We start from the raw sequence: 13,693 nt of genomic DNA, 5'->3' as shown, positions 1-13,693 counted from the left end.
ACCTCAGCCCCACCCTTCCAGCACAGGCTTGGCAGCCATGACAGCCATGGCCCCGCCCACCAGCAGGGACACAGCAGCCGAGAGGGCCACACCCACCAGGGCAGCCATCTTGTTCCCATGGGCAGGGTGCAGGGCCACAGGGGCGGCCAATGGGAGCAGCCGATACAGCCGGGAGCTGCCGCCTGAGCAGGGCCCAGATGAACAGCCCGTCCGGCAGTGCCAGCAGGGCTGCCAGCCCCCCCCCCGCCATCTTGGATTCCAAGCAGGGTGGAGCCCAGCAGCCATGCTGTCCTCATTTTCTGTTGTGCACAGGGCCCTGTGCAGCATCGCAACCCAGGACATCTGGTGGGGTGAGGGGACCCAGGAATGTGGATCTATGCGCAGAACCCAGTAGCTGTGGGCTGCTACATATCAATGGGGCAGAGTGCTGGAACTATATGGTGCTGCAGAGCAGTGCTGTGGATGTAGAGGGCAGACTGGATGTGTGGGGCACTGTGGGGCACTGCTGTGGGTCTATGGGGCAGGGTGCAGGAGCTACAGTGTGCTGTGTGGCAGCATTGCTGGCCTATGGGCTAGTGTGAACAAGCTACAATGTTTTCTGGGACAGTGCTGTTGATCTATAGGGCAGAAGAACTGTGGGGTGCTGTGGGGTTACACTGTGGGTCTATAGGGCAGAGTAAACAAGATACAGGGTGCTGTGGGTGATGTATGGGGCAGAGTGGAGACATAGGGTGCTGTAGAGCAGTGCTGTCCATTTATGGCGCAGAGTAAAAGCAGCTACGAGGTGCAGTGACTCCATAGGGCAGAGGGGCTATGGGCTGCTGTGGGTCACTGTGTGGGTCACTCACTCTTCAGGGGTGTTTCACCTGACAACAATCCCATTGACCCCACAGCCCCCCTGGTCCCCACACCCGCTCCATAGACCCTTGTGACCCACCCATAGTGGGCAGTGCAGGCGTGGTCAGGAGGGAGGGGTGGTCAGGTGGACAGAGGTGTTGGGTGCTGTGGGGCAGCACTTTGCACCAATGGGGCAGAATGCAGCACCTACAGGCTGCTGTGGGGCAGCTCTCTGGGTCTAAGGGGCAGAGTTGAGTCCTATGGGGTCCTGTGGGGCAGCACTGTGGGTCTATGGAGCAGAGTAGAGTCACTATGGGGTGCTGGGGGGCACTACTTTGGATGTGTGGGGCAAATTACAAGAGCTATGTGGTGCTGTGGGGCAGTACTGGGCATCTTTAGGGCAGAGAGCAGGAGCCATGGGGTGCTAGGGGGCACTGCTGTGCATGTATGGGGCAGAGTACAGGAGCTATATGGTGCTGGGGGGCAGTACTGGGCATCTATGGGGCAGAGTGCAGGAGCCATGGGGTGCTGGGGGGGCACTGCTGTGCATGTATGGGGCAGAGTACAGGAGCTATATGGTGCTGGGGGGCAGTACTGGGCATCTATGGGGCAGAGTGCAGGAGCCATGGGGTGCTGGGGGAGCACTACTGTGGATGTATGGGGCAGAGCACAGGAGCTATATGGTGCTGTGGGGCAGTACTGGGCATCTATAGGGCAGAGTGCAGGAGCCATGGGGTAATGGGGGGCACTACGGTGGATGTATGGGGCAGAGTACAGGAGCTATATGGTGCTGGGGGGCAGTACTGGGCATCTATAGGGCAGAGTACAGGAGCTATATGGTGCTGTGGGGCAGTACTGGGCATCTATAGGGCAGAGTACAGGAGCTATATGGCGCTGTGGGGCAGTACTGGGCAGCTATAGGGCAGAGTACAGGAGCTATATGGTGCTGGGGGGCAGTACTGGGCATCTATAGGGCAGAGTACAGGAGCTATATGGTGCTGTGGGGCAGTACTGGGCAGCTATAGGGCAGAGTGCAGGAGCCATGGGGCGCTGGGGGGCACTACTGTGGATATATAGGGCAGAGTACAGGAGCTATATGGTGCTGGGGGGCACTACTGTGGATGTACGGGGCAGAGTACAGGAGCTATATGGTGCTGGGGGGCACTACTGGGCATCTATGGGGCAGAGTGCAGGAGCCATGGGGTGCTGGGGGGTACTAGTGTGGATGTATGGGGCAGAGTACAGGACCTATATAGTGCTGTGGGGCAGTACTGGGCATCTATGGGGCAGAGTACAGGAGCTATAGGGTGCTGGGGGGCACTACTGTGGATGTATGGGGCAGAGTACAGGATCTATATGGTGTTGTGGGGCAGTACTGGGCATCTATAGGGCAGAGTGCAGAAGCCATGGGGTGCTGGGGGCACTACTGTGGATATATGGGGCAGAGTACAGGAGCTATATGGTGCTGTGGGGCAGTACTGGGCATCTATAGGGCAGAGTGCAGGAGCCATGGGGTAATGGGGGGCACTACTGTGGATGTATGGGGCAGAGTACAGGAGCTATATGGTGCTGTGGTGCAGTACTGGGCATCTATAGGGCAGAGTGCAGGAGCCATGGGGTGCTGGGGGGCACTACTGTGGATGTATGGGGCAGAGTACAGGAGCTATATGGTGCTGGGGGGCACTACTGTGGATGTATGGGGCAGAGTACAGGAGCTATATGGTGCTGTGGGGCAGTACTGGGCATCTATAGGGCAGAGTGCAGGAGCCATGGGGTGCTGGGGGGCAGTACTGGGCATCTATAGGGCAGAGTGCAGGAGCCATGGGGTGCTGGGGGGCAGTACTGGGCATCTATAGGGCAGAGTACAGGAGCTATATGGTGCTGTGGGGCAGTACTGGGCATCTATAGGGCAGAGTGCAGGAGCCATGGGGTGCTGGGGGGCACTACAGTGGATGTATGGGGCAGAGTACAGGAGCTATATGGTGCTGGGGGGCAGTACTGGGCATCTATAGGGCAGAGTGCAGGAGCCATGGGGTAATGGGGGGCACTACGGTGGATGTATGGGGCAGAGTACAGGAGCTATATGGTGCTGGGGGGCAGTACTGGGCATCTATAGGGCAGAGTACAGGATCTATATGGTGTTGTGGGGCAGTACTGGGCATCTATAGGGCAGAGTGCAGAAGCCATGGGGTGCTGGGGGCACTACTGTGGATGTATGGGGCAGAGTACAGGAGCTATATGGTGCTGTGGGGCAGTACTGGGCATCTATAGGGCAGAGTGCAGGAGCCATGGGGTAATGGGGGGCACTACAGTGGATGTATGGGGCAGAGTACAGGAGCTATATGGTGCTGGGGGCAGTACTGGGCATCTATAGGGCAGAGTACAGGAGCTATATGGTGCTGTGGGGCAGTACTGGGCATCTATGGGGCGGAGTACAGGAGCTATATGGTGCTCTGAGGCAGTACTGGGCATCTATAGGGCAGAGTACAGGAGCTATATGGTGCTGGGGGGCAGTACTGGGCATCTATGGGGCGGAGTACAGGAGCTATATGGTGCTGTGAGGCAGTACTGGGCATCTATAGGGCAGAGTGCAGGAGCCATGGGGTGATGGGGGGCACTACTGTGGATGTATGGGGCAGAGTACAGGAGCTATAGGGTGCTGTGGGGCAGTGTTGTGGATCTATAGGGCAGAATGGAGGTGCTATGGAGCACTGTGGGTCACTGTGTGTCAGCGTGTGGTTCACTCACCTGCAGAGTGTTCAGCCTCTTCAGGGGTGTTTCTCCCCACAACAGCCCCGTTGACCTCACAGGCGCCCTGACCCCCACACCGCCCCATAGACCCTTGTGATCCCCCCTCCCGTCCCCGCCATGGTGTGCAGTGGAGGCGCAGTCAGCTGGAGCTGGGGGGGGCGCGGTCAGCCGGCGTTGGGGGGGGGCGCGGTCAGCCGGAGCTGGGGGGGGCGCAGTCAGCCGGAGCTGAAGGGGCAGGCAGCCGGAGCTGGGGGGCGCAGTCAGCCGGAGTTGGGGGGGCAGGCAGCCGGAGTTGGGGGGCGCAGTCAGCCGGAGCTGGGGGGGGCGCAGGCAGCCGGAGCTGGGGGCGCAGGCAGCCGGAGCTGGGGGGGGCGCAGTCAGCCGGAGTTGGGGGGCGCAGTCAGCCGGAGCTGGGGGGGGCGCAGCCAGCCGGAGCTGGGGGGGGCGCAGCCAGCCAGAGGGGGGCGGCCAGGCTGCCTTCGCTGTTCTCTGAGCAGGAGCTGCAGTGGGAAAGGGAAGGAAAGGGCCGTTATTTGTGTCACAGTCCTGGGAAACAGCCCCGAATCCCCCCGCTTCAGTATTAACCCAGTGAGCAAATTAACTGCCAAAAAAATGGATCTTAAAAGCTTCTTTGAGCACAAATTATCCTAAAAACAGACCCAAAATGAAGTAAATTGAATTTGAGACCAAAGAGCCTTAAAAATCTCAAAAACCCACCCAAATATGGTCCCTCACAGCTTTATATAATAAGATATATATGTAAAAATAGATTAGATACATTACATAGTAATTATATATATTAATATATATATTAATATTATATAATGAATATCATTATTATTACAACATTAAGTTATATATCATCATATTATGCCATTATATATTAATTATAAATTACATTAAGTAATATCAATGAATATTAGTTGATCAGTTAATTATATCAGATTATATATTATATATTTCTACTATTCATCATATTATATCTTATAGTAGTATATTACTATATGGATTTTATCTATATATTTAATATTAATATATTACTTAATAAATTAAATAATATATTAAATTAAAATTAAGTTAAATTAAATTAAAATCCATAACTAAATGTAAAATCCCATGTAACAATGCAGCGGGTTCACCTTCCTCTCCTCGAGACAGCGCGGGGGCGGGGCCAGGGGAGGTTCCCAATGTAACCCAATGTAACAATGCAGCGGGTTCACCCTCCTCTCCTCGAGACAGCGCGGGGGCGGGGCCAGGGGAGGCTCCCAATGTAACCCAATGTAACAATGCAGCGGGTTCACCCTCCTCTCCTCGAGACAGCGCGGGGGCGGGGCCAGCGGGAGGTTCCCAGGCGGCACCGGCCAATCAGCGAGCGGCTCCTCGGCCCCTCAGCGTGGGGGGAGAACGGGACGGGGAGACAAAATGGCGGCGCGTTAAAAAGCCGAATTTGTTCCCGCTTAAATATTAATTCAGTAAATTGTAAATAAATAGATTTTTAAAGCTTTTTTTGGGGCGTAAAGCAGCACCAGATCTGGGACCCCCAGCTCAGACACGTTCAATAAAGTGAATTCAGCCCTAAACCCCCAAAAAGCACCGAAATGCCCCTCCCGACTTTAAATACAATAATTTACACACTGATTTCGACAACTATTTAAATTATTGTAACAATTAATAATTTAAACAAGTAAGCGGCTTTAGGAGCCTCAGAACCGCCCAAAATGCTCAAAAAAAAAAAACCCTCATAAAACCTCAAAAAGCCCCGTTTAAATATAATAATTTAAATTAATAAGCGGTTAAAAGGAAACAACGCATTAGGACTCGCAACCCTGGAAACAGCCCCGAATCCCCCCGGCTCTAAACATCAATCTATTGCAGAAATTCCGATCAAAGTGGATTCAAAAGCTCTAAAGCGGCGAATCGGCCGCTCGGGCTCCAAACGCGATAAACGAACCTTTAAAAGCCGATGGAGCCCAACGGCCCGAGCGGCTCCGAGCGCTGAGCGATGGACAGTGCAGAGCTGCGGGAGCCGGCCCGACCCGCGCGGGAACAAAACCGCCAACAGCGCTTTGAACACAACAATTCAAATAAACAAGGGCTCTAAAACCCTGATTGGGACTCACAATCCCGGGAAAAGCCCCAAATCCCCCCGAGCTTTGAACTTTAACTCTCCTGATAAACCCTCAATAAACAGATTTTAAAGGCGCCTTTTGGCACAAATCGGCACCAAAATACCCAAAAAGTACGTAAAAAAACTTTTAAAAGCCGAATTGCTGAGAAAAGCCCCGACCCGGCTCCTCCCGCTCTCAACACAACGATTCAAACCGTTAAAGCGGCTCCGGGAGCCTTAACCGCCCACCCCCGCCAACCCGCGGCTTTAAAACCCCAATTTCGATCAAAACCCCCAACCCCACCCCAGCCCGCCGCTCGCTCATTAACCCGCCGAGCCCCAATTAACACCCGCACGATAATTACCGCCCTAGCCCGTCCCGTTACCCGATTCCGGCCGCTCTCGGGTTTCCCGCCGCGGGCTGGGGGGGGGGGGGGGTGCTCAGCCGGTTCGTCAGCGCTGAGGAGCTCGCGCAGCCGCTGCCGCCTCCACGTGTCTGCTCCTGCGCGCGCCCTGCGCCGCCCCCTTTATCACCTCGTTGTCCCGCCCAGTCCCGCCCCCCGCCCGCCCCCCGGCCAATGGGCGAGCGCCGCCCTCAGCCGCGCTGCCCAATCAGCACTCCGTTGCTGTGGGCGAACGTCGGCGGCAAAACGACGACCAATCAGCGCCTTCTCTACCTCAGGAGCGCTAGCGAATCAGCGCCGGTTACTGGGAGCGCGAAATTTGGCAGAAAGGCAGTGACCAATCAGTGCCTTCCTCCCCTCAGCCACACGATGACCAATCAGCGCCTTTCTCTCACCCCCTCTGAGAACCCCACGTGGGGATGAGCCAATGGACGACTCCCGTGGCTGACACCGTCAGCCAATCAGCGAGCGCCTCCTCCCTCCCTCGGTATAAAATAGCGAATGCGAACAGAAGAGGGAGACAAGATGGCGGAAGAGGAGGCGTCCTGGCTGCGTGCGGCGGCGATTGAGGAGGAAGGCGGACAGTCGGGGCTGAGCGGAAAACCGGCGGCTCCTTCGGCCGCGGCGGCTCCTCCGGCAGCGACAGCAGCAGCGATCGGGGGATGGGGGGAAGGGGCAAAAAAGCGGCGGCTTCTCCGGCCGCGGCAGCAGCAGCGAGCGGGGAATGGGGGGGGGGCGAAAAAGCGGCGGCTTCTCTGGCCGCGGCAGCAGCAGCGATCGGGGGATGGGGGGGGGAACCGGCGGCTTCTCCGGCCGCGGCAGCAGCAGCGATCGGGGGATGGGGGGGGGAACCGGCGGCTTCTCCGGCCGCGGCAGCAGCAGCGATCGGGGATGTGGGGGCGGGAACCGGCGGCTTCTCCGGCCGCGGCAGCAGCAGCGATCGGGGATGTGGGGGCGGGAACCGGCGGCTTCTCCGGCCGCGGCCAGGACGTGGCTTCACCGGCACCGGGGGCGCGAGCCCGCGCGCTGCGGGGCTGCGGGCGGGTGCGGGGCCGGGGGCTCCGGGGGTCCCGAGCGGCGGCCGTGGGGCGGGAGGGGCGGCTGTGGTGATAACCAGCGGGGCACTTAGGTGGCTGCTGTGGGGGCTCCTCAGAGGCGTGTCTGGAGCTTATGGGGCAGGAACGGGGCTGCTGTAGCGGTACCGGTGGGGCAGCCATAGGGCTGCTATGGAGTTACTTTGGGGTCAACTGGGGGGGGGGGGGGGGGGGGCGCGGCAGCGCGCGCAGCTGAGTGTGGCCCCACCCACGGGGGTGGGGTCAGTGCTGAGGGGCGGGGACTGGGAGGACACGCCCATTGGGAGGTCAGCCTGGGGAAAGTGGGCAGGGGTGGAGCCTCCGTGTGTCACGCCCCCATAGGAGGAGCCTCTTGGGGTAGGGAGAGGGGCACGCCCTAAGGGGGCGTGGCTTAGGAAGGGAGGGGTGGAGCCGAGATAAGGGTGGGCTCTGTACAGCACGTGCTCTGAGGGGCGTGGCTTAGGAGGGGCTGAGTTTGGGGGCGGGGCTTTGATACATCATGCTGCTGGGGGTGGGCGCGATGAAAGGGGAGGGGTCTGTAAGGGACACGCCCCTCGGGGAGGGCACAGACTGGCAGGGGCGGAGCTTGGACGGGGTGGAGTTGGGGGTGTGGCTTTCTCAGACACGCCCCTGGAGGGAGAGGCCAGACTGGACAGCACACTGAAAAATTAAAATTAACTTGTTAACCACATCGAGTTTGCTGACTTTTATTTTAACTCAGAGGTAATTAATACTGGTCATGTTTTTGCACAACCCCAGAAAAGCCGTGGTTAAATTCAGACTGTCATAACTCACTGTTTTCTGATTTTATTTTACATCTACATATCTTTTACTGTTCCGTTGGGAATCATCACTGCCTGGGAACTTTTTAACACCTCTATTTATAAACAGCCACTATTTAGTGGTTCCTTTTTACTTCTCTTTAAAAAAAAAAGTAACATTTTGACTCCGTTTGGTTCTGAGCTTTGTTGCCTCCAATCTCATGGCTCTGTTATAATTTAAATACTAAACACTCCCCATTACTTTCCAATGCTGTTTAAAATCTAAAGCTTCCTTACTTTGTTTCCTATGCAGTCATTCGTGCCTGCCTGCAGTTTATTTCATAACGGTTGTGCAAATGGAGCTACCAAAGACTCCACATTAGTTTTCTGCCTTTACCATTTCAAAGGAATTCCAAACAATGTGGTTTTTAAACTAGGATTCAGATTGGGAATAAATGCTGCCTAGTTCACCAAGAAGTAATAGCTGAAATTAAATTCAGTTATTGCTCACGCCTAAATAATTTCATTTATTTACACTTTAACATTTTTATCATTACATTACTACCAGCCGGATTAACTAGCACACATTATTTTTTATTATAAACTAGAGGTTTTTTCTCCACAGGTATTACTTCCAATTAGTGCTCCAGTATTTATATTCCACTCTTTTAAATTTTACTACATCAATTGGAGATAATTACTGTCTGCAGAGTTTTCAGTAACAGCTAGAGTAGATGACAGGCATTATTTACTCCCAAAGACTCTTCTGGTTACTCTTATTCACGTTTTCATTCTAAATGTCTTACAGTAAGTAAGTAGTTACAATCATAAAACACCAGGGCCTTGGAATTTCCAGGAAAACCCACCGCAGCGCCTCGACGCGTCCAGAGATCGTCGGTGCCGGCTCCGCCAACGACGCGCCCAGCCAGCCCCACGGCTGGGTGCCGGCTCACCACGCTTCGGGTGCCGGCTCTGCAGGTGCTGAGACATTCAAGATTGGTTTTGTATATTTTGTATTATTTTCTCTATTCTTATCAGTAGCATTAGTAAAACATTGTTAATATTTCCAGCTCTCTTCTCTCTGTCCTTCTCCCCCTCCCGATCGCCTGTCAGAAAAGGAAAACAGCCCCAGCGGGCAGCTCATTACTTTAAAATGCCATTCACATACGTACATACCAGAGCCCCCAAACCCGGGGGTCAGCGCCCCGAACAGCCGCAGCCACGTCCCACAGGCCGGCAGCCGCCCCCCGGCACGCTGGGGACGGACGACGGTGCCGCGTCTCCCGCTCCGGCGCTGCTCCCCCCACCGGGGCTGGGGGTCTGCTGAGCATGGGGCGGTCACAGTTCCCCCTGAAACACAGCAATTCCACATGAGAGTTCTTGAAACATAGCCCCTCGTTTTGCACGTTTCCAGAAAGCATTTCTTATGTCAACTGCCTGATGACAGGCTTGTCTTTTGTAACTTAATCACACTATACATTAATTTAGCAGCTTCTCTTGAATTCCCCCCCTTGCAATATACTTGCAAATTCTTTGGCAGTACAAATCTACGAAATATTATCACCTCGTGCTGTGGTACAGCACAAGTATTTGTTACCCGCCTGCAGTGCCAAACAGAACACTGTAGCACAATGTAAGTCAAAATGGCTCGCATCAAAATCAGAGTCATAAGATCAACGCTGACAGAGCTCTGAAGCCGCAGCTCCTGCCGGTTCTGATGGTTCTTTCTTATCTGGCACCTCTGACTGCTTGTGTTTCTTATCTGGCACCTCTGGCTGCTTCGGGGCAAACAGCGTCTCTGCCCCCTGGCCGTGCGCTGCAGTACCCGAGTTTCGCCACAGGGCGGCAGCACTGAGGCGCGCCGCGGCACCGCATTGGGGAGGCCGGGTGCAGCACCGCGCTTTGTCCACAGGACGGCGACACTGAGACCCGCCGCGGCACAAATGGCATTTCTGTCCCCCCAGAAATCCTGGGTCCCTCCGGAACTCCTGGGGGGAAAAAAACATGCCCCTGGCGGTGGGGGGCTGTGCTGGTTTTGTTACAAAACAAGCTTCTCTTTTAGTGAATTTGCCTGTCAGCTAAAGCTTCATATTAGCTGCATTTTCCTGGACAACCAGATACATGTTGTGGTAAACAGAGCAATGGAATGCTAACTTGTTGCTAAGGACACATTCACATCTTGCAAGAGGGGCAACAAGAAACAGGTGACCGAGAAACTGACCGACTGTGTATAACATCCCATTCATGTGAATACTTCATATAAAAGTGGGAGATCACGAGGATCTTGTCCTCCTAATGGATATTGGTCTCCAAATTGTAGCCTGGGAAATGAAACGATATGCTGGAAGAATCGAAGCAAAGCAAATCCCTTGGAGGAAATGGGGGATTTAAGGAGATCTTGGCAGAATCCTGCCTCTACTGATGTCAACGAACCATGGAAAGCCCCCGATGGATTATTTTGGATATGTGGGAACAGAGCTTAGAACGAGTTAATGCCTAAATGGAGAGGGTCTTGTACAATAGGGATAATTCAACCAGCATTTTTCCTTTTCCCAAAGGAAAAAGGGAGTTATCTGGGGAAACCTCTGTACGAAACTTTAAAGAGAGAGAAGAGGGGTTTAACAAATGTCCCCATAGGAGGAACGCAAACTTGGAGAGATGATGAATGGCCTGCGAAAAGGATAATTGAATACTATGATCCAGCCACCTGGGCCCAAGATGGAAGCTGGGGATACCGTACCCCAATATACATGCTAAACCGAATTATCCGGTTGCAAGCAGTGGTTGAAATACTAAGCAACCGGACAGCTGAGGCACTGAATCTCATAGCAAGACAATTGTCTCAGACCAGGGCTGCAGTGGACCAAAATCGGGTAGCCTTAGATTATCTTTTAGCTGAAGAAGGGGGTGTCTGTGGGAAATGGGATACTTCTGAGTGTTGTTTAGAAATAGATGGTAATGGGGAAGCTATCATGAAAACAGCAGAGGAGATAAAACGAGTTGCGCATGTCCCAGTACAGAAATGGAATTCTATACTTACCGGCCATTGGTGGGATCACTTCTTTGGGGGAGCTGTTTGTACCGTGTATGATCCCGTGCGTTATTCGGTTAATACATTCAGTACTCCAGGCCATGCAAATCTCAGCCGTGCCTATAGATCCTGAAATGGCAACAAAAGGAACAGGGTATAAATTGATGATTTTCAAAGATAACACCAAACTGGACCTGGCCGCCGCTAGGCAAGTACTAGCTAACGTTGAGGCCAAAGCACGAATCAAGAGGATAAAAAGAAAACGTGGCAACTGTCAAAAATGCAGCTGTGATTCGTGCTAAGATGTTGAATGTTTACAGATATAACCAAATGAGGCACGTGCTCTGAACCTGGAAAAAGGAAAAGCTGTAGTTTTTGCCGTTCCAGTGCACGGTCAGAACCAAGGCCTATCCAAGAATTAAACCGAACTACGGTACGCCTCACCGCTACATACAGAGCTGGCTTTACACCGCAACGGAGCACCGGAACAACGGGTACCAAAAGCCCGGCCCCAGCTCTCAGCAAAGAAAGACTCCTCACCCGTCCACGCGCGTCCCCGCGGCGACCTGACCGAGACCAGGAGTCTCTCCACAGAAATCCCCGGGGCGCGCCGAGAGAGTCCTCGACTCCACGGGTCCTGCGGCCGCACAGAGCGGGTCCTCTGGCCGCCTCGCCGCCCGAAACGGGGAAAGAAACGGGACGGCAGAGTCAGCGGCGCTGCTAAGCCGCGTGCTGTACTGCATTGGATGAGGTTAGTTATAACCGTTTGGTTTCTCGCTGACAACACATCTGTTAATTATTAGTTAAATATAAACTAAGCTCTCAGCTTCTAAACAACGTGTTACTTAACCTTCCGTCTCCCTCCTCTCATGCAGAAGGATCTAAAAGGCGAAAAATGTCCCCTCACCGTGCAGGCGCTCAGAAAGCATTTCCCTCACGTCAACCGGTTCATGAGGGCTACATCTTCTATAACTTCATCACAGCATACGTTAACTTGGCAGCTTCTCTTCAAAAGCGAGAAGAGAACACAGGGACAGGCACCTGAAAAAACAAGGCAGAGAACAAAGCAGCTGGGAACATCGTGTCATTTACACGTGCACGTACCACCACCCCCCAAAAGTGGGGGGGCTCCCCTAGGAAAACAAAGCGGGGGCAGCGCCCCAAACAGCCGCAGCCCCCGGCCCGCAGGCCGGCACCTGCCCCCCGGCACGGCAATGCTGCTGGCCAGCCTGAGCAGGGAGCTGTTCGTGCCGGCCAATATCGATACCCCCCTTCGCTCTCTCGCGGGAGAGCAAGTTCTTCAGCTTTCTGGGCAGAAGTCCCTGGAGGTAAAGGTTCAGCTCCCATTACCTGCTGGGCAGCCGTCCCCGCACGCCCGGCTTCACGTACCCCTTGCTTTGCGCAAAGCTGCTTCCATCAGTGACCCGGGAGTCTTCGGCATCCTCCAGCGGACGGTCCTTTCAATCCGCTCCTGCTGTTGCCAAGCATTCGTGGGCCACCGACTGCAAGACAGATCCACTGAGGAAAGAAGCCGCACCGACAACGTTAGCAGTAGCAATATTTACACCATTAAACGTTCTAAGGAGGCACCGAGGGAGGGATGTTGTTTGCACACAAACGGGGACCTGACCCCCGTCGGGGGGACGGACGCTGACACGCGGAGACCTGACTGCGAACCCCGCGGGTCACACAGCGTCTCTGCCCCCTGGCAGCTTCTCTTCACAAGCGAGAAAACAGGGACAGGTATCTGAAAAAACAAGGCAGAGAACACAGCAGCGGGGGGGACAGAGGAAAAGAGGCCGGAAGAGCACCGAGGAACAGGGCAGAGGAAGAAACAAATCGGCGCGGCGGGGCGGAGACGGAGGAAAAAAGCCCGGCACGGTCAATGGGACAGAGAGGAACGCGGCCACGGGCAGGGAGCGGGACACGGGGACGCAGCGAGAAACCACGGGATGCGGGGAGATACCAAAACATCGGCAAAAAAGACTCTTTAACACTGTTCTGAAAGTGTTAAACGGCAGGCAATTTCAATACAGCGCACCGCACGCTCAAGGATCGCCCCTGTAATCGAGCGTGCATGTGACTCACGCTTCTTGGTATTGATTACATCTACCTATTGGATATTCCTTTGCTCCCAGCGCTTAGTTAATGCATTAGACGGAAGCTCTTTCCATAACCCCACCCTTCGCTGGCAGTCCATCCTTGGTGTGCCAGCGTGTCCACCAAGGGTCTCCAGCGGTCCCCGGTGCCCCCCCGCCCCACTGTCGGCTTCTCGACCTCATTTCTTGAGCACGCCCACTGTCATTTTGTGCTGCTACTCAAGTAGCTCCTTCTCCATTCAGTGGAACATTCCATTTTCCCAGCCTGCGAGCCAAGGACATCCCGCTTTGCGCCACCTCCAGTCCCTGTAGAGCCAGTTTTTCTCTGTTAGGTTTCTGTTACGTTAGGCCTGGTCTTGCTACCTTATGCCGAGGGTTTTCTAAAAGATTTTTGTCCCTCCTATCAACGGGAAGCAAGAGGGAAAGCAACAGGCAAAACCGATGGCAGAGCGAGAGAGACCGCAGGGAGCACAGGGGGCTGGAGGAAGAAAGAGAGGAATGAGGAGCCCCGCGGAGAGACGGAGGGCAGGGAAAAAACAACAAAAAAAGAGAAAAACGGGGCGGGGGGCAGCACGAAGGCTCAGAACAGGAACGAGGATGGGAACAGCGCCGTACAGAATGAAGAAAGCC

This window comes from Streptopelia decaocto (assembly GCF_964273445.1).
Source record: "Streptopelia decaocto genome assembly, chromosome: 11".
In the NCBI taxonomy this organism is placed as follows: Eukaryota; Metazoa; Chordata; class Aves; order Columbiformes; family Columbidae; genus Streptopelia; species Streptopelia decaocto.
This window is presented reverse-complemented; position numbering follows the sequence as displayed.